General features: G+C 61.1%; 1 protein-coding gene across 2 annotated transcripts in view; it reads left to right on the plus strand.

The window, feature by feature from the left end:
- The first annotated feature begins 1371 nt into the window (after nucleotides 1-1371).
- Nucleotides 1372-21105, plus strand: part of PRR5 (proline rich 5) — a 49886-nt gene continuing 30152 nt past the window's right edge. Inside the window, exon 1 of one of the 2 annotated variants that reach the window (XM_023257597.2) lies at nucleotides 1372-1423. The gene's annotated coding sequence lies outside the window, so the exon portion shown is untranslated. Of the gene's footprint in view, nucleotides 1424-6598; nucleotides 7251-21105 lie in introns of those variants that run through there. The other variant, XM_023257596.2, reaches the window with a different exon arrangement.

The following is a 21105-nucleotide window of genomic DNA, read 5'->3' on the forward strand; positions in this document are numbered from 1 at the left end:
CAGAGACAGTGGGACACAGAATCCCAAGCCCACTCTGGCCTCGAACTCACAAACTGCGAGGCCACAACCTGAGCCGAAATCAAGAGTCAGCTGCTCAACCGACTGAACCCCTCCCCAGGTGCCCCCCAACCTGTCCCAGTTTAACGAGGGCAGGTAGCTTAGCTTCAAACAAGCACCATCTGGGGAGCCTGGGGGGCTCAGTTGGTTAAGCATCCGACTTGGGCTCAGGTCACCGTCTCACGGTTGGTGAGCTCGAGCCCGGCTTTGGGATTCTCTCTCTGCCCACTGCTCGCTCGTGCTCTCTCTCTCTCTCTCTCTCTCTCACACACAAAAATTAAAAAATGAAGCGTATTAAAAGCATGCACAATCATGGGAGAGAAAGGTAGGCTTTCGTCCTGATTACAGACAGAAATATTTGCGTAGTTGCATTTCAAAACTCAAAAACCGTCACTGCACCTTAAAACACAGAAGGACCAGTAACCACGTGGGGAGGCCCCAGCCTTGCGCCCTGCTCTGATGGTTCATCCTGCCGGAGAAGTGCTAGCCACCCTCACCCCTGTCCCCCTCCCTCTCCCACCAACACAGTGTCACAAAGGAGAGGAGGTGGACCTTTGTAAACAAACAGGGTGAAAAGACCCCCTTCGTCCGTCCTCTGGGCTTTGGCGCCTGGGCCGCTGGATATTTCAATCAGGACAGCACTTCTCAAACTTCCCCCGAGCTTGGGAATCACCTGCGGAGCTTGTCCACACCCTGCTTTTAGGCCCCAGCCCTGGATCCTCTAAGTCTGGGGTGGGGCCTGAGAAGGTGCATTGCTCACACGTGACCCCCACGGAGCAGGTGGGGCCACCCTTGGAGAACCAGAGCCTCGGGGAGTGCAGGTGCTGCAACCGCATTTGTCAGCCCCCCGTCCCTGCCCCCTCGGCCAGCCGGCAGACCCCGAGCCCCAGGGCAGGGACTTGGATCTGAGTGTCTGGGTTTTCCGCCCGGTCCGCAGCGCCGCGCACAGGCCTAGGCTCGAGGAGAGGGCGCTCGGCGGGCGTTTAGGGACCGCCGAGGGGTGGGTTCCTGGGTGGTCGGAGCGCCCCATCCGCGGCGGGGCACCGCCTACAGCCCGCGCAGCGCACCGGGGTGGGGGGTCCGCGGAGGGCGCCCCGGCCCTCCCCACCCCACCCCCGGCTCCCAGCTGGGGCGAACCCCTGCCACCAACCCACCTCCCCACCCCCCACCAGCGGCCTCGGGGCGCCTCCTCCCGCGGGTCTCCCGGCAGCGGCCGGCCCGGGCGGCGGTGGCCGTGACCGCGTCCGGCGCCCCTGCGCGCGCCCGGAGGCGGGGCGGGGCGGGGCCTCCGCGGCCCCCTCCCCCGGCCCGGGCTCCAGCTCTGCGCGGAGGCAGCGGCAGCGGCGGCGGCGGCGCGGGGACCAAGGTGAGCGGCGGCGGCGGGTCCCGGAGGCCCCGCGGGGGGAGGGGCCCGGGGGGTTCCGGGGGGGGGTGGCCCGCGCGCCCCAGCGGGTGGCCGGGGCCGGCGGCGCGGTGTGTGTGTGTGTGTGTGTGTGCGCGCGCGCGTCACGCCGGGTGCGGGGACAGGGGATGGGACAGGGGTTGGGCGGCCCCCGGCAGGGGGCTCCAGCCTCACCCACTACCGGTACCCCCGGACCTCCCCGCTCCTCTCTCGGGGTCTCTCCCCCTCGCCGGTACCCCCCCGCCCCCACCTCGCCCCGTCCCGCCCCGCCCCCTTCTCGTCTCTATCTCTGACTTTCTCTCGGTCTCTGTGGGTGGGTCTCTGCGCATCCGTCCAGCTGGGCGTCCAGCTGCCTTGTTTCCTGGTCTTCCTTCCCCAACGCTGCCCCCGCCCCACGGCAGCCCTTCCCCTCCCTTTACAGTGCCCCCCTTAATAGAGCAAACAAAGATGATAAAGGGAGGGAGGCACCTCCTTTCCCAGCCCTGTCCTGTTTCAGCGTGGGGCCCCACCCCTCTGGCCTCTGGCCTGGGCCTCCCGCCACCTTCCTGCGGGGAGCTGGCCCTGCAGAGCGTGTGGGGGGGGGGGGGGGTCGGTCTGGGAAGTAGACACATCTGAGGGCAGAGACCCCGGGGCGGGAGCACATAGGGGAGCCCCCCTCCCATCCCGTGAGAGACAGCACACGGGGCAGACCTGCCTGGCTCTGAGTCTGGGCCTCTGGCAAAATCAGACCGTGCCCTGGACCCTGTTCACAGGAGCAGGGCCTGACGCTTTCTAAGATTGTTTCCAATGGAGCCAAGGTAGGGGAGAACTGGCTGTGCTTGGGCAGAGTCCCTGGTTCCCGGGGGCGGGGGGGATCACGGGGTGTGGTGATGGCCCTGCCCGGCCAGGCCACTTCCTGTGGGTGGCCTCCATTGCCCCACCCGAGCCGTGGGGCAGCAGTGAGAACCACGGGCAGCTGCCGGCAGGATGCGTGGAGTGGCCATTGCTGTGCAGGTGATTCATGATGCTTTTGGAGAAAGCCTGGCTGTGCCGGAGTTTCCCCGGGATCCCAAACACCACTCCCTGGACTGCATCTGGAGGGGGCGGGGGGCTCCCTGTGGCCCTCAGACCTCCTCCTGCACCAGGCCCAGCCTGAGAACCCTTCCTGGAGGGGTAAGCTAGGGGCTCAGGTTGTCCCCTTCAGCTACAGTGCTTGATAACACGCCAGTTCCTGGGCTCTCGTCCTGACCTCTGATGGGGGCACCAGGAATCCATAGCTCACAACTCATCCCCTCCCCCGCCCTGCACACATACAAGTGTGAACACCGCTGCGTGGTGGCTTTGGACGAGGGCACGTAGTTGCCTCTGGCCGGTAGGCAGTGGGGGGGACCCCAGAGCAACGCAACCCAAGGGCGTGGTCTCGCTGTGTCCCTGAGCAAGGCACTCCCCCTCTCTGGGGCCAAGTCCCCATCAGTCTGCAGGTTATGGCCTCCCAAGGGTCCTTCCTGCCAAATGGTCTGGGATTCTGAGCTGCTTGCTGAAACTGTGGGGGCAGAGGGGGGCTCTGGAGTCAGGCAGACCTGGGTCGGCACCCCAGGGCCACCGCTGGCTGTCTGTGTGGCCCTACCCAAGTCACTGCCTCTCAGGGCCTCCGTTTTTCCATCTGAAAACTGGAAATCATAATACTACCCAGTGCTTACAGGTGGTCAGGGATGCCAAAGAGGCATAATGCCTGACATGTCACAAGCCCACCATGAACGTGGCCTACGTCGTGAGAGGGGGTGGCACTCTCTGTGTTTCGGCGAGTTTAACTATCTGGTGATGGGGAGATTCGCGTGGACTTAATTTCTCATAAGCAGGGAAAACGGCCTGTGCGGAAACATTTGTTAGCTGATGGGTTTTTCTGTTTCTAATGGATGGATTAAAAGGCCTGGGGATGGTCGAGCAGAATTGCCTGGGCAGAGTCAGGCAGCGTTTTATGGGATCCGACTGGGCTGCTGGTGCCAGACCTCTCTCGACGCAGGCCCTGGGCGATGACACCCGGGTCCCCCGGGGGACTCCTGGCAGAGCCAGGAGGGGCTGGGGTGAGGAGAAGGAAGGAGAAAGACTGGAGCCCTCTCCACGTGCCCCGAGTGCTGGGCGTTCACAGACATGAACAAAATCATCTTCTGGGACATCTGTGAGGAGAGCGGGCTCCCAAGATACCCATAGAGGGGCAGAAAAAGTCATTCATTCATTCATTCATTCATTCATTCACTCGCTTACTCCCACCAGCCTTCTCCAGGCTTGGCAGATGGCAAGGGGGTCCCCACTAAGGCAAAGAGACCCACACAGAAAGGGGGAGGCCACCGGCGCCATCTGGATGGGGAGCTCTAGGGTCAGACTGTGGTGTCACTGGTCCTCAGGGTCACACAGCAGGATCAGGATGCCCTGCTTCAGGACTCACCCTGAAGCACGGTGGCCCAGGGCTGCCTGCGGAGGAAGGCCAGCCATCCCCCAAGTCAGAGTCGGGAGACACACGTTTCGACTCTTGGACTGCTTTGACGATGTGGGTTTAGTGGAACGAGAAGGTGACTTCCTGGTGACACTATAACCCTCTTTTTGCCTTTTAACCACATCCCTCTTACAGGTCTCAACACTGAATCTCAGGGGGGGAGCACACAGCGGGATGGGGACTTTGAGGTCTGTGAGCACAGTTCTGGTGACTCAGGGATCCCTCAGTCTCGGACACAGCTCTGGGGGGCTGGGAGGAGGAGGCAGCCAGGGCCAGAGAGGGGCTGCAAAGGCCGGGGACCCCAGAGTCAGGCCCACCTGCTGTAAATCCTGGCGGCACCATTTAATAGCTGTGTGGCCACGGGAAACCTGCCTAACCTCTCTGAGCTTCAGTTCTGCCGTTTGCATGATGTAGATTGGCATAAACTGTTTAGGTGATTCCAACCATGGGCTCCTCTGGAGCCAGGCTGCTTGGGTTCGAGTCCCGGCCCCACCCCTCCCGGCTGGGTGACATTGGTGAGTCACTAAACCTCCGTCTGCCTTCGTTTCTTGGGGACAGTTGTGGCACTCACCGCAGAGGGTTGTTGCAAGGACCTTGTGGCTTCGTGTAGGGCCCTGAGAGGGGACAGTGCCCTGTGCCAGTGCTGAAGAGTGCTGTCATACAGCGACAGCATCTCACCGTGACCGCGAGCGCTCAGGTGCCATGGAGTCACTGTCAGCGTCGGTGTTGATGTCGGTGTTGATGGCCGCCTCTGGGTCACGGGAGGACTCGATGCCTGGCACAGGGAAACCTTCGGCTGACGCTTGTGCCCATCTGTACCCTCCGGGCCAGCAGTGAGGACAGAGGTGGAATTCACTGTCGCGTCGCCACTGACCGTCTACACACAGGGGCAGGTGGGGGTGGGGACGCCGGGGCCAGGTCCCTTCTAAAAGGACGATCAGGAAAATGCATGCAGCTCGGTTCAGCACTGAATATTGCTCTCCTCAGTTCTGACCCCAGGGCGTGGGCTTCTGTCTGGAAAGAAAGGGGGGGGGGCTGCTGTTTCCTGAGCACCTACTATGTGCCGGGTCCTGTGCACAGACCTCCCCAGGCACCACCCCATTCACTCCTTCCAGCCAGCCCAGAAGGTGATCGTGGTCATCCCCAATTAACAGATAGGCAAACTGAGGCTCAGAGAGGCCAAGTGGTTGCCGAGAGACCAGGGAGGGCAGCAAGGAGGGAGGGGCGGGGCTCAAACCTAGGGTCTCTGGCCGGTGGTGCGCCTGCCCCCTGTTCACCCCATTCCGCTACCTGCCTGAAGGTGAGAGACTGTCACCGGGGCACCTCGCCATCAGGCGCTACCACAGTGGGGCTCCTCTGACCCCAGCAGAAGTCTTGCTCATTTTCCGGAAGGTTCTTAAGGCTTTGCTTTCTGTGCCATCAGCTGAACTGGTTAAGAACCTTCTGTGTGTTGCCAAAGCAGTTTCTCCAGCAAAACCAGCCTGCCTGGAGCCCAGAAGAGAGCCCGGGAGGAAAGACCGTGGGGAGGGAGGACCCAGGCTGGGAGGGTGGCCCCCATTCAGCACCAGAAGACCCACATTCTGGTTCTGGTTCTACCACAGACCCTTTGAGTCTGAGGGGTTATTCTCTGTGCCTCGCTTTTCAAATCTGTGAAATGGAAATTTTGATTCCCACCCTGCTTGGTTCTCGGGAAGGGATTGGGGGGAGGGGAGTAAGATAAAGCTACGAACTAATAATAGTCAACACACAGGCAGCCCTTGAGATGCACTTGGAAGACAGCTTGCAAGTTTACATATTTGCCCTCATTTCACCCGCCGAGGCCATCGTATGAGCCCGTTGTACAGATGGGGAAGGCGAGGCACAGAGAGGTCAGTCTCTGGTCTAAGGTCACACAGCTGGTCAAGCCTTTGGGTCTGAGTGAGATGGACTGAAAGCCAGCCAGTGAGGCCACTTATTGATGATAGGCATGATGCCCCTGCTTGATTATCTCCTGTGACAGGGAGCTCACTACCTTAAGAGCCCCCAGGATTATCGGTCTCAGACTTCAGTAGGTGGCGGGTGATCCTTGGGACGGTAGACTCAGAGTGGAGAGGGAAGGCTGGGAGAAGACCCCGAGCTTGGCTTTGGCCATGCTGGGTTAGGGGTGCCGGGAGGCCCAAGGATGGAGAGACGGGGAGCTGTGGCTTCCGCTCTGTTATGAAATGGGGGTAAGAACCGCACGGCACAGGGCTACTGGGGACATAAATGAGGGGATGTGATGTCGCCTATCTGGCAGGGGCTTGAACCGTGGCAGCTCTTATTACTGTTGTGTGGTTGTGGTTGCTGTTATTAGCAGTAGGAGTATTATTATTTAGGTCCTGTGTCCCCAGTAAAGTCACGGACCCCCGCGAACAGGGGCCAGGCTCCGTATGTCCCTGTGTCCCACCCTGAGACACGCTCAGTAATATTTATTGACTGGATTCCTGATGTTCAGCTCCCTCCAAATGGAAGGTGCCCATGTGGGCGAGGCGCTGGGAGACCCTTCATTTGTATAATTTCACCTTGTTCCCCACGACTGGGGGGGGGGTCATCCCTTCCATTTTAGAAACAGTCCCAGAGAGAGTGACGGCCCTGCCCAAGGTCACACAGTAAGAAGGGGGGCATCAGGAATGCTTCCCGGAGGAGGTAGCACTGTCACCGGGCCAGCAGGATGGACCGTTTGACTGGGCCAAAGGGCAGGGGGCCGGTACGCTGGGCGTGGTGGAGAGGAACGTGGGTGCTGTCCCCGGGGCAGGGCTGAGCCCAGCACCCAGCACGGCGTGGGGCAGAGTGTGGGTGGGGCTCAGGGGGCATTGGCTGAGCTGTGCTGACCTGAATGAGCTAGCCGTCTGGGCTCCTGACCCCACCCCGCACCCGACCCAGCCACGTCCTCCTGTCCGGGCAGGAAGGGGTGCCTTCCCGGGGACCGCTCTGTGAGCAGTGATAAAATATTTATCAGAAACAGCGGCAGCTGGGCTTCCCTGCACAGGGTATGGCCAGGGGCAGCTCCCACCCCTACACCAGCAGCCTCCCTGAGTCTTGCTGAGTCACGGGGGAGCCCAGTGAGCCACCTGCCCGCGCCCTCGCTGGCCCCTCTGCCCTTTGGCCATGTGGGTGCCTCATAATGGGTAAGCCATTCAGCTGCCCACAGGACCAGGGCATCGGGTGCGGTTAGTGCAGAGGGTTCCAGAGCCTCCCCAGCGGCCAAGGTCACAGGCAGAGGAGGCCAGTGGGCCGGGATCCCCCCTGCACTCACCCCTGCAGGGTCCCTTCTCCTTAGTCCTCACGGCAGCCAGCAAGGTAGGTGGGTCCCCTGGCACCTCCATTCGGTGGTGGGAATACCAAGGCTCAGAGCAAGAGCCGGGGGGGTGGGTTGCAGTGGGTCAGGTCTCCAGGGGCTGGTGGCTGAGTGGGATTTTGGTCCTCGTCTGTCCGCCCGCGAGGCCAAACTGAGCTCCAGCCTGGCATCAGGGGCCGGGGTGTCTGTCCGACCTGATGCGACACGGAGCTGTGACTCTGGGTTTGTGCTTTTGATTTTCAGAGTGACAACAAAACACAGTGGCAGATGGCTCCTTCCTGCTGGCGGGTGGTGGGGGGAGAAAGAGCAAGGATTTCAGATTCTTTTGTTCACTCATTCATAAAACGTCTTCTGGGTGCGCTGCCCAGAGGCCAGCGTCCTACCGTCCGTGGACCGGTGGGGGGACACTAACGCCCCGGGGATGGGGTGGGGGGCGTGGAACCGGAGAGGGCTGGGTTCAGCACCTGGGCCAGCTCTTCTGCTCACGCACCTGCTGGGTGAACCGGGCAGCTCGCTCCGCGTCTCTGAGCCTCGTGCCTGCTGGCGAATTGGGGGTAAACTCTGCCTTCTCCAGTGAAGATCACGCCTGTGTCCTTGTCCTTCGTCACATGTGCACATCGGCCGGATAGGCGTTCATTGGCCTTTGGACCAGGTCTGGTTTCCAGAGAGGCCCCAGCAGGCTTTGCGGTCGGCTCTCCCGGGGAGTAACCAGAAGCTGGTGCCCGGGGGCCTGGCCGAGCCGTCTGTCCGTGGAGTTCTGAAGGGAAGCTCTGGTCCTGGAGCCATGCTCGCCACCACGGCTAAAAGAGGGAGCCAGGTGACACGTGGCCCCGGGCCGGCGTCGCCCCTCACTGCGTGCGCATGCACGCAGGTCAGATTGTATATGACTAGTTGCTCTCCGCCTTTCCTGGGTTCCTCTGCCCGGAACTCTTTTCCTGTCTGTCTTCACCTTCACCGAGGGCTTCTGTTGGTTCTTCAAGGCCCTCCTCCTCCAGGAAGCCTTCTAGGCTGCTCTGCATCCCCCCGCGCCCCCCCCCCCCCAGGGCAAGGTGGGGTTTTAGAAACCTGTGGTAAGGGACAGGAGAAAAGCTGTAAGGTGTGCTCTGTGAGGAAACTCAGTGCATTTACAGTCTGCAGACGGGGCCTCCGTTTTCCTGACCTTCACAGACAATGGATGTTCAGCTGGACAGTCAGGATTTCTGGGGCCAGGAGAGAGACAGGCAGTGCCGGGGATGGGGGCGGCATTTCAGAACCCTGGGGGTCAGGAGAGCTGGCCTCCCGGCCAGAGTCCCTCCTCTTGGAGCCGTGCGACCCCAAGCGACTCACCCCATCTGTCAGGCCCCATGTCCATTCTGCAAACCCAGCATTTATTTGACCGAGGGAAGCAGGCAGGTGGCCGGGCGTGTTCATGGGTGTTCATTCGGTGGCTTTGCACGTGTGTTGAGAGGCACGTGTTAAACCCTGGGAGGCAAATGCCATGAAGCCGCAGCTCCTGCCTGCTGGGTCTGGCTCTCCATCAGACTGGCATGATGTAGTCTGATGAGGGAGGCTGATGGGACACAGACCCAAGGTGCAATGGAGCTATCACAGAGGGAGGCCCAGAGGACGCCCGCCCCAGCCTTGCATAGCTGGCGCCTTGCTGGAGGGTGGGTTTGCCGGGGAGGCAGGTGTGCTAGGCCAGTGAGTGCTGTGTGGCTGGAGTCCCGGGGAAAGGTGACGGAGGGATGGGGAGACCCTGAAGGAGAGGGCTGGACTGGATCCTGAGTGATGGGGAGGGGTGCCCCCCACCCCAAGAGCATCACCCCCTGCACCCCCTGAGCCCTGAACGCTCCACCCACTAGGCTGCCACTGGGGGAGGCACTTTGCACGGAGGAACCCACGAGATCCTCACCCAACCTTGTGAGGCAGGCGCTGCTGTGTCCCCATTTCACAGAATGGGGAAACGGAGGCCGAGTCACAGGTGTACATTGAGCCCAGGTCTGTTTGTCCCCGGAGCCCAACTTGGAGCATCTTTCTCGTACCCCTTGCTTGTCCCTGAGCCTCCGGGGCCTCCGCTGTGTCATCTGCAGACAGGGGATTAGAAAGTGACATCAGTCACCACTCATTCATAGAACGAATCTTAAAGCTCACCATGCCGAGTCCTTGCCGGGACTGGTTCTGTAGTCTGTGGTCAGAGCCTCACCCAGGGTGGCTGGTTAGGGGACGGGAGCCACCTCGGGGACGGAGTGAACCCACAGGTTCAAGGCCAGATGGAACTCATTTCCAGAGGGAAATGAGTTTGATTTCACGAGGTCACCCAGAGAGAGCCCTGAGAGCAGTGGGCCCCTGCCGCCGAGGCAGGCAGGGAACGCATCTGCCCACCGAGTCACTGAGGGGGCGGGGCCAGCACAGGTGAGCGTGAAGAGAAAAGGCCTCCATGCTGACCGTCAACGTCGGAGGCCATCCCCTTGGTCTGTTGGCCCCAAGGCCAAGGAGGCCCTCCAGGAGACTGCGGGCCCTGTGTTGGATGGTCGGGGGCTGAGAACGTCTGGAGTCACACGACTCTTTCCTGCCTGTTTGCTAACAGGTGCCGTGGGCAGTGGGGGACAAGAGGAGTGGAGGGAGGAGGAAGAGGCCTGTCCAGGCCCCATTCGGAGCCCACCACCCTTCCCTCCCTCCACCAGGAGAGGGTGAGGGTCCCCTCCCCCCATTTGCAGCTGGACAGACAAGGTGGGGTGGGCCGGGCCCCCTGGATGCAGTTTCAGATGCTGGGCTCTAGCCGCTGCAGTATGTCCAGTGCAGGCCTCCCGTTGTGAAATGGGGACTCCTCCCTGCCCCCCAGCATTGTGTCTCCCTCCCAGAGCAGTTATGATGGCCAAATAGACACCGAGGCTGGCCCGGGGTGAAAGACTTGGCCAAGGCCAGGTTCAGCTCCAGCACTTAGCTCAGGGCCTGGCATGCGCTAGGTTCTCAAGAAGTTGTCTCTGAATGAAAAGGAGGGAAGGGTAGACGGCTCATGGCTTTGCCCTCACGGCCCTGTGTCCTCAGTGCAGACTGAGGCTGTTAGGGGCCCGCCCACCCGGGAATGCTGTGGAGGCAGACCCCACGTGTGGTGCGTCCTACGTAGTACTTGTGGCCACAGGAGCCAGCTAAGGAAAGAGTCAGGAAAGAGCATGTCCTCAGGAGTGAGGGATCTCACTCTCAACCTCCTGGGGAATGTGCCCGTGGTGGCGGGAAGCCTGGGCAGTGCCGTCCCCCAGATGCACTCGCACGGGCAGGGTGGTGGGGCTCGTGGAGAAGACTTTGCTGGGGGAGGTCACCCCGGGCAGGGTTTTGCAGGATGAATAGGAGTTGACCAACCAAGCCAGGCTTAGAGGAAGGTCTTTCCAGATAGAGGGAAGGTCAGGTATGTGCACGTGAACTGCGCCCGGCCTCCAAGGACAGCGCCTTTCATCAGAATGTTGACCTCGACTTTCGTTTGTTCAGGAGGCTCCTGACCCCCCCTTTTCCTCTCCTCTCAGATATCGCCAGAGCTGACAGCCTGGGGGTACCTGCAAGGGGCTGGGAGCTTACAACCCCACCCTCTTGTCTCATCCCTGTGGTCCGGGGCCCCCGAGACCCCTTCCTGTCACCTGTCCCTCCGGTCTGGGGAAATCGTTGAGGTTGAAGGTGCCCCAAGGTCCCCGGGCAGCCTCAGTTCCTGGGTGCAGATATCTCACCTCCGTCCCCACGTTATCTGCCACCCACACTGGGAACCACAGAGAAAGAGCCAAAGCCCTGGTTATGCAAAACCAGAAACCACCAAGACCGGAACGAGGGCCCCCTTGGGGACCAGGCAGGGCGACTGGGCAGAGCCGTCCTCCCATGCCCAGCACCCAGAGGAGGAGAGCCCGCGAGAGAGCAGGTGGGGAGGGGGCTCCTGCCGTTCCCTGGTTTCCTGTCTTACGGATCAAGAGACTGAGGCTCAAAGGACAGCAGGTGAGCAGCGGGAGACCAGGGCTGGGGTGACTGCATCAGTGCCCTTGGGGCCCCAGAGGGCCTGGGTCTGAGGCCAGCCGTGAGACCTGCCCACAGACAAGGGGTTCCCAAATTGACACAGGTCCAGGAGGGCCTGGGTCAGAGGGGCAGGCTGGGGACAGGGCCTGGGGCTTTTCAGCTAGGCGAGCCACGTGGACCCCCACCCCCCCACCCCGGTGCTCACAGAGCCCGAGCTGTGGGCCTGGCCTCATCTCAGCATCGCGATGGGAGGGGATGCCCAAAGGTCACATCCGTGACCCTTTCCGCCATTTCTACCGCCCGGTGTGGTCCTGGCATCGCCCCCACGTGACATGCGCACGTTTTCAGGGCTGGTGATGGTGGAACCAGAGCCTGGGGGCTGGCTGGGCCTGCAGGGCAGGGAGCGGAGGGGAGCAGAGCTAACCCACGGACTCCAGAGTCCTGAACCCCAGGTGGCGCCTGTCCTGAAACCTTCACGCACCCCAAGGCCGGCAGCATGGTGCCCACTCTCTCCCCCAGCATCCAGACTGCCCGTCTGGTCTGGTCGCGTCCCTTTTCACCACACTGCATCCCTTGGAATGCCCTTCACCCTCCCCTGGCTTCAGGGGCCCCTGAAGGCCTTCAGGAGGCCCCTAGGGTCACCTTCCCCCCCCCCCACAGCCTCTCAGGGGATGCTGCTGGGAGATTACATCGGGCGGGTGGAGCTGCTGAGCACAAGGCCGGCCCCTACTGATGGTGTGGCCCACCAATTGCCCCACCGCTGGGCAAGCTCCCCCTTCCAGGCCTGTTTAAAATGTCACAGCTGCTGAGGGCTCTTCAGGACTCCCCGGGGCAATCACCGTCCTCCACCCACTGCCTCCGGCACCCGGGGCTGGCCAGTGCCCCGTGCCCTGCAGCCTGCTCCCCGGAAAACCGGGCGGGAATTCTTACTGGTAGGGCAGCCCCGCGAGGGAGGGAGGTGGGTGCCGGGCCACCCGGTGGGACCTCAGCAAGTCCTCCTCCGTTTCCCCACACGTCAGGACAGTCCCGCTGGTGGGCGGCCCGTGTGTCCCACCCCTGCCTGAGGCCTCGGTCTCCCCAGCTGTAAAATGGAGCCCTTGCGCATGGCTTCCTGTGGGAAACGGCGGAGCGAGGAGGGCCTGGGAGGCGATGCTGGAACAGGGCGGCCCGGCGTCCTTCCCTGGGAAGCCTGACTCTGGTTTCCTACTTCTTCTACGGTGTTGAAAGGCCCTTTCTTGTAGGAAAGGAGGTCCAGGTGGTTTTGGCTGAATGCCTTTCTTAGACACCCTGTGCCAGTTAAAGCACGTCAACGGACAAGGGGAGTGTGGGAGCCCTAGACGGGTGTGTGGGGAGGGGAGCGCGAAGGAGAGCTGAGGGGCTCAGGGACCCCAGGGGACCGTGGGAGAAGGTCCCTTCCCTCCGGACTCCTCTGGAAGTGGTTAGCTTCCCCAACCTGCCCCCTCCAGCCCCAGGAAGGGAGTCAGATCGTTACTAGCGCTCCCCTGCTGCGGGGGCCACCTGGGGAAGTGGCCCGCTGCTCTCCCTGACTCTCTGTGTGCCCCGGGGGGAACATGGCCTCAACAGGAACAGCTTCCTCAGCCCGTCTGTAAGGCAGGAATGCTGATACCTGCGGAGAGTGGATGGCGATGATGTGATTGTATGCGCCTCTCCCTTGGGCGAGCTTGGCTCTATGAAAAAGGCTCCTAAGGTGATACCTGCCGTAGTGTTGTTCTAGAATCATCATCCAGACGCACCCAGATTAAAAAAAAGAAGAAAGAAAAAAAACCTGCCAGGAGGTCCGGTGTACCTGTGAGATATGGAGTGATGTTGGACTCGAGCAAACCCTTAAGATAAGAGCACAGGTTTTCCTGGTAATGAGACCCAAGGGATGACCTTCTAGGAGCCCTCATACAGGGGTCCCCGTGTGACGAGCAGAGCAGCATCCTTGGTGTTCCTGTGGACGGGCTTAATCCGGGGACGCGGCGTCTGGAACAGGGTCCTCAGGCTCTGCTAACTGCAGGGGAGAGGGAGGAGGGCATCCTCAGGAGGTTTGCTGGGGACCCAATGAGGTCCCGTCACCTTGAGATGGCCGAAGCCTCCCGCGTCATCTACAGAAGGCACAAGGGTTTCACCTTAGCCTGTAACAGAGCCGTGCGTAGTTTCGTACGCAAACAACGCTCTCCCTCCTCCAAATGTTCGGGTATCGCGGATGCTTCGTTCCAGTGGGCCATGCTCATCCCTCACCTTCACCTTTCAGAGAACCCCTCACCCCGGCCAAAGGCAAAAGGAGTTTTGCAGACAGTCTCGGGGGGGGGGGGCACAGGACCTGACAACCCCAGGGACTCCGGGACCCCAGCTCAGCAGGCTCCCCGGGCCCTGGAGTCGTCTGGGACCTTTCCGCAGACTGCGGTCCGTCGAGGAAGGACGGCGGGGGAATCGACAGTGAGACTGCGTGGTCCTGTCCCCTCACGCACCTAGGGGGGCGCCCAGGAAGCTGGGACCACTGAGCCCCGTCCCATGCCCAGGAAGCCGGCTTCCTAGAAGGCAGCTGGCTCTGATAACGTCTTGTTCCAGTCTTGCTTTCTCGTATCCCTTTGACTACGCTGAGCAAATGCACGGGACTTGGCTCTTTCCAAGAGTTTCTTGGCTCAAGCTCTCGGGAGTTTTGTCATGTGTGCTGTCCTTCCCTCCTGGTGGCCTGTTTCCTTGTGCACCGTGTCATTGAGATCGTGAGTTTATTTCCAGCCGGGAGTTACCTGTGGACACCTGGCCTGGCTTGGGGGGGGGGCCGCCCCTCCAGGGTACCTTTAAGATGGCCCTGGCGGGTAGCCCCCGGCTGTCACCAGCCCCGTCAAACCTCATCCAGATTCAGGGCCATAGATTCTAGGAAAGTGTCATGCTTTTTCTTTTCTCCCTTGAGCTCAGGGTGACACACCTGACTGCTGGCTTTACCCTCTGTCTCAACGCCCTCTCCCTGCCACACAGGCCTCTTCCTGTGACTTAACCATCTTGCTGATTAGAGCGCAACGAGCGACGAATACAGACCCGGGAGCCAGACTACCCGGGGCTTGGATCCCCGCTCCGCCAGCACGGGAAGGGCTCAGTTTCCTCATCTGTGAAATGGGGACAGCCCTGACTGAGGTTGAGGCAAGTGCTAGATGGCCCGATGCATTGAGGCACTGAGAATGTCCCTCCCCGTTGAATCACTGCGTCTTTCCAGCACTATTCTGGCCTTCAGGAAAATCAATAATTAAATACGATGTAAGTGAGGTGATAAGACTATCTTAATGATAATATTAGTATTATCGTTCTGGGTCCTGGTGATGCTCCTCACTTTCTTACCAGCTCAGTTATCCATCTAGAAGATGCGTGTAGGTAGGGGTGCCCGGGTGGCTCCGTCGGTTGAGCGTCCGACTGCGGCTCAGGTCATGATCTCGCGGTCCGTGAGTTCGAGCCCCGCGTCGGGCTCTGTGCTGACGGCTCGGAGCCTGGGGCCTGCTTCTGATTCTGTGTCTCCCTCTCTGTCTGCCCCTCCCCTGCTCACACTCTGACTCTCAAAAATGAATAAATGTTAAAAAAATAAATAAAAAGAAGATGTGTGTAATTTTGTTACCCAGCGTTCCTAGGAGCTGTGGAGGGACAGAGCTCTCAGGTTGTGGCCATTCCTTGAATTGTCCAGCCTCTCGGCCTTTAAGTGGTCAACGCAAAATAATCGTAATGCCCCCCCAAGGGATTACTGCTTCTTACCAAGCACTTTCCAGAGCCTGTCTCTGAGGCTCCTGCTACGTTGTAGGCCATCTCTGGAGTCCGGTGCGAGTCCCGCGGCCCTTAGCGGACACCCTCAGGGCCAGATGTGACTTGTGATTCCCTCTCAACCCGATGATACCCTGCTGGAGGCACCAGGGCGGCATCCCGGGGACCGTTTCCGCACCAGATCTATACCGAGTGGGGTAGGCCAGGGCTCTAAATAGCCTCACACCACGGTGGATCAGATTCCATGGCCAGACGGGCCCTAAAAAAACTGAGTTTGGCCGAGCTTATGTGTTTCCTAGTTGTGGACAGAGGCGTTCAGTGGGGAAGAGAAATTAGACTCAACTCCCCGGCCGACAAGGATGAGTGGGGATTTATAGCCGAGGAGCAGGGCCGGGGGCAGTCGGGGGGAAGGTACTCGGGGAGGAAGCATGTGGGATAAGGGACACTCTCGGTGACCTGCTGAAGGGAATTCTCGATGAAGGAAGGCCACAGCGATAAGACATGGGGGGGGGGGGAGTTGGACGAAACTGACCTAGCAGGATTCTTGCTCAAACTGGATCCTGCAAGGACAAGACGAGACAGAGAGAGAGAGAGAGAGAGAGAGAGAGAGAGAGAGAGAGAAGCCCAAGGAAGGGCCTCGTCCAGCAGAGGGCTCAAAGAGCCCGAACAAAGTCAGGTCAAGAAAGTCCTTGTCTGTCTACCAGGCTCATAGCTCGCACCTCTACCCTCTGCAGGCCGCCCCCTCGGCCTCAGCCAACGCCCAGTCGGCTAGAGGAGGCCGGCCCTGTCCCGAGATCCGAACGCGAGGCAGAGGGAGGACGGCCAGTACTGACGAGCCCCTACCGTGCGCCTGGCCCACTTCGCGTCTCTGGACATGTTTTTTCAGCCTTGAGATCTCCCAGGGAGGAAGGTGTTGTCATGGTTCTCATTTCACAGACGAGGAAACTGAGGCCCAAGGAAACGGAAGCAGTCAGCCCGAGGTGGTAAAGCCACAACCCAGCCCAGGCAGTCTTCTGGCTCCACAGCCGATGCCTTGAATCAAGACACCCTACAGCATCCACATCGGCAGCAGCAGCAGCATTATTGTGATTAGGATCGCTGAAGAAGGAATTAGTCGGAGGAAAGGGAGGAAGGCCACCCCGGGGGGGAAGGGCAGCGCCTGGCTGAAGTCCCAGGGGCTGGAAGCAGGTAGAAAGTCTGGAGAATACGCAGTCACTTTGTCTTCTGGCTGGAGGTTGGTGGCAGAAAGGGGCCTGGAGGGACTCCGTGGGGCACAAAGCAGAAACAGAAGGAACGAAAGTCTGTGCCCAGATTGTGGAGGGTCCTGGACTCTGAGCCTGGATATTTGGAAATCTTGCAGGCAGAGGGCTTCGTCTGACGTCTCCAAGCTGGAGGGGCAGATCACCTCTGGGGAGCGAGTGGGTGTGCTGGCAGTAAGCTGGGTTCTGGAAGGCTCTGTGTCCGTGTCTCGGGGGGGGGGGGGAGTCCTGAGCCTACAGGGGCTCGAGGGCCCAGAGGGGTGGCAAGCCGTGGGCACGGGCATGGGACCTGTGCTTGCCGGCCTAGCAGGGGCTGGGAAGATGGCAGGGAAGCTGTGCCTGTCCAGACTTCAGGTGCGGAAGGTCCTGGCCTCCAGGCGGATGAATTCCGTCCACGGTCCACCACTGCGGGAAGCCAGGGACTGGAAAGGCATCCCAGTGTCCACGCTGGCCCTGCCCCTCGCCAGCCTGTGACCCTGCGGGTGACATCAGGCTCTGGGACGTCGAGGTCCACCTGCAGCGGTGAGGCTGCCCCTCGAGCAGGGTTACGGTGGGAATACGTGGGCCAGGCCCACCCTCCAGTGAATCTCAGCAGTACTTTCTCCTGCCTTAAATCTGTCCCTGGGACGCCTGGCGGGGGGGGCTCCGTCGGTTAAGCGGCCACCTCTTGATATCATCGGCTCAGGTCATGATCTCACGGTTTGTGGGTTCGAGCCCCACGTCGGGCTCTGTGCTGACAGTGTGGAGCCTGCTTGGGATTCTCTCTCTCTCCCTGTCTCTGCCCCTCCCCCATGTTCTCTCTCTCTCAATAAATACATAAATAAACTTAAAAAAAAACAAAACAGTCCATCCCTTCATGGGCTTTGAACCGCATTCTTGCAGGAGCGGGGAAATGGCGCATGGAACGCCATCCTGGGTGGACGCCCCCTTCCTCCGAGGGCGGAGCCCTGGGCTTGGCAGGGTCCAGACGGCCCAATGTCACCTTCTCACGGGGCTCTTTGGGCTTTATTGACAAAGTCAAGAATGCAGGCCAAGTTCGGATGCCACCGTTTTCTACATACCCTGCTGGATCTGAATTCCCGCCTGGGACTAGTAATTCCCAGGGCCTTGGGAGCTGCCTGGAAGGGTAACGAAGGGTAACGAGGCAGCGTTGAGTGCAAAAACACGTCCCGAGACCCCCCAGTCCCGCACCACGCCTGCCCGTCCTCTCAGGCTTCTCCTCCCGGGTCTTTTCGTTACCAGCGTGAGTTCTGATGTCCCGAGAAGCTGTTCTCCCCGAGGATTCTGCTAAGAAAAGGCCGCTAGCCGAGGCAGCGGGGGTGGGGGTGCCTTAGGGAGAAATAAAGCCGGAAGTCAAGCCCCGTCCCATCCAGCTCTGTCCTGCGTGGCCTCAGTCTACACATCTGCATAGTGGGGATGATCACGGGGCCTGACCTCCGGAGTTGCTACAGACGTTCAGGTCGGGAAATGTCCGTGGAGCAGCCAGCAATGAGTCCATGGGGCATGCTGTTAGCGTTCGGGGCCGGAGTGCGGTGCTTTGGGCAGAAGTTACTGCTCGCCACCCCATCTCCTGGGGTGGAGAAAAAGCAGGGGCAGGGGAACGAAGGGGTCTCCAGTGTGCTGGCACTGGGGCCCGACCTTTCCACGCGCGGACGCGGGGTTCCCGGACGTGAGGTCAAAGCCAGGGCCCCGGGGGCTGGCGATGCAGTAGCGTCCTCGGTCTGCCTTCCCGAATGACCACAAAGCGGAGGGCTCGCGTCGGAAATGTATTCTCTCGCGGTTCTAGGGGCCAGAAGTCTGAAATCAAGGTGTCAGCATGGGCTCAGCGTCCTTCCTTGTCCCTTGTTGGCTCTCTTTGGCTTGTGGCCACATCCCTCCAGTCCGCCTGTCTTCCCGTGGCCGTCCTCCCTCTGTGGCCATCTCGTGTCCTTCTTATAAGGGCATCCGTCACGGGACGTAGGGTAGGGTCCGCCCTCCTCCGGTATGACCCTGCCTCAACTTGGTCACATCTGCAAAGACCCTGTGTCCACACGAGTTCACGTTCACAGGTGCCAGGACTTAGGAACTCCATCGTGTCTTTCTGGGGGACACAACTGTACCCACGACAGGAGAGCAGTCTGGAAACCGTCCCCAGGACTCAGCCCAGCAGGCAGATTCCTCTGTCTGTACCCGAGTCAAGTCTGCGGCGCTGGATGGGGCCGTCGGGGTCCTTCTCCTTGGAGGAGGCTGGGAGGGGCGGGCACCTGGGTGGCAGTGGCTCGCCTCCCCCCACCCTGCAGGCTGCCGACGTAGCCTCTAGACGTGATGGTGATTACGTGCACACGAAACAGCAGCAGCTGCTGTTCATTCCAGGCCTGCTCTGTGCTGGGCCCGCTGCCTCGTTCGCGAAGGTCATCAATGCGCTGACGTGGCGTGCGGGCAGCCTGCGTTGGAGTCCCGGCCTGGCTGCGTGACCTTGGACCGGTCACTTAACCTTCCGGGGCCCCGGCTGGCTCCCCTATAGACCGGGATGACGTGGGTGGCTGCCTCCGTCTAAAATTGCTGGGGAAGTCGGGGATGAGCGCCACGACGTGCCCGGCCCATAGCAAGTGCTCCGAAAGCATCGTCCGCGGTCACTGCTCTCACCGCACCCTCACGCTCACGCTGGGAGGTGCGTGGTTTTCCCCCCTCCCCCTTTCTGTGTTCATCCGAGGAGACGAGGCTCCAGGAGGTTGAGAGGCTGGCAGGGGAGGTGGCCCGGCAGGGAGCCGCCCCGGTTTTGGGGGGACTGTGCAGCCTACCAGCTCCTCTGTACCACACTTCTGCTCTGCCTTTACGCTCACCGCGCCCCGGGCACCTATTTATAGACCAGAGTGAGGGTTATACAACGCCATCCCCGGGAAGGGTCCGGGGAACTGGTTGTTCAAGACCTCGTTCGCCGAGGGGAACGTGAGGTTTGGAGAGAGAGTCCCGCGAATGCGTTTAGGGGCTTGTGGTGTCGGAGACAGGGGGCCTCTGCTGATCGGACCCCCCCTCACCCGCCTCTAGAACAGGATCCAGAGCAAGAGGAGGGGGAGCGTTCTGAGAGCAGAGGGCAGAGACCGCCAGCTTGGGGAAGAGCCCCAGATGGGGTCCTGGTGGCGTGGGATGGGGGGCTGGGGGCCCAGCGGGTAGAGAGTGGACTTGAGGGGCACACGAAGATGTTAGGAGACGTCGGACAGGACGGGAGCTTCCCCCATGATGGCAGAGACCGCGTCTTTCTTGTCCCCTGCTGTATTCGCCTCGAACGGGGGCTGGCATGTAGTAGGTGTTCAATAAATGCGTCTGCAGTGTTTATTAAAGCACTGGGGAGGTGGGTTTTGTCTCCCCAGTAGCACCGCATCCCAGCTCCAAACCTTCCCAGCCGACAACCCCTGAGCAGGCAACTTAACCCCACTCGGCCTCAGTTTCCACATCTGTGAAACGGGAGTGATAATAGTCGAGCCCGGCTCTAAGGCCACCAGAGGGACATTTCCTCTGGAGCGGCTTGAGGGCAGGACCCACGCACCCCGGGCTTGGCAAGCGGGAACCCCCGTGAGGCCCCCCCCCAACTCATGAAAGATAACACGTGTCGCTCCTGACGGGCCCGACGCCCATCCCGCCTTGGAGGACGGCCTGCTGTCCGGCCTCGGGAGGGTCACTAAGAACGGCGCGTTGCAAAGCCGTCAAAGACGACCAACCTAATCACAGGCGGCCCTGACTCGGGAATCTTTGTGCCACGCGGCCATAACCGACCCGTGGTGACAGTTGAATTGTCTCATCCCACCTCACCCCCTCGGGGGGCAGGCGTGTCACCATCCCTGTCCGTCCCCGAGAAGGGAGGGATGAGCCGGCACTCCTCCCGCGGCTCGCCGTGCCCGGTGTCCAAGACCCCAGGGTGCTGGGCGGACTTTCCCGGTCAGCTTTGGAGAGCACCAGCCTTCGCCACCGGGGGGCAGAAGCACCCCCGCTCACAGCAGGCAGTGCCTGGGAGTGGGCAAGGCGCAGGCCAGCTGAGGACAGCTTCGGTGACAGTGACAGTGACGGGGCTGGCGGCCGTCCACCCCCTCACCCCCAAGCTGGCCCGGCTCCAGCTTCCGCTCGGCCACTCGCTGACTGTGACTTTGGGCCCGGGCCTCCCCCCACCCCCACTCTCCAGCCTGGATGAGCCTGGACGCCGCGGCACAGCCACGGTGACGGTCCCCGTGCCCTGCTTTTCTCTGCCCATCCCTGGGCCCCCTTCCGACCCGGCCCCTTCGGGACGGGCTGAGTCCCCACTTCGGGTGGGCATACAGGAACAGGCTGGTGCCCCGGAGCTCCAGAACTCTCCCTGGTGGACTCGAAGTCTGGAGGCCTGGCTTCTAGAGCTACACTGACTTCCCGCAGTCCATGCTGGGTGTCAGACTGTCCATCTGTGCATGAGGGGCTGAGCCAGGCGCAGGGGTGTGCAGAGCCCAGGGCACACGAGAGTCCTCTCAGATGCTCATTGGTAAGCCCCAGGCCCTGCCCCCAAAGATCCTGACATGAAAAGTTTCAATGCCACGAGCCCGGCTGCAGGTGCCAGGCCCGTCCTGAAGGTCACTGCCGGTCCCAGCGCTTTGCCTGTGATGACAAACCCTCTGGGCCAGCCCCTCAGCACTGTCATACCTCAGGGATCAGAGACACCCGGGTCACCATCTCCGGCCACGTCCACAGGGAGCACGGGACCTCTAAAGGGCTTTATGGGTTCTGGTTTCCCTGTCCCTCAAACTCACCAGTGGAGGTTGGGGAAAGGGAGTGGCGGAGGACAGGGCCCCTAATCCTCATCCATGTTACAGATGGGCAAACTGAGGCCCTAGAAATCACCGGACTTGGTGGAGGGCTGGTGGCCCGC

This window comes from Felis catus, chromosome B4 (genome assembly GCF_018350175.1).
Source record: "Felis catus isolate Fca126 chromosome B4, F.catus_Fca126_mat1.0, whole genome shotgun sequence".
NCBI lineage: Eukaryota > Metazoa > Chordata > Mammalia > Carnivora > Felidae > Felis > Felis catus.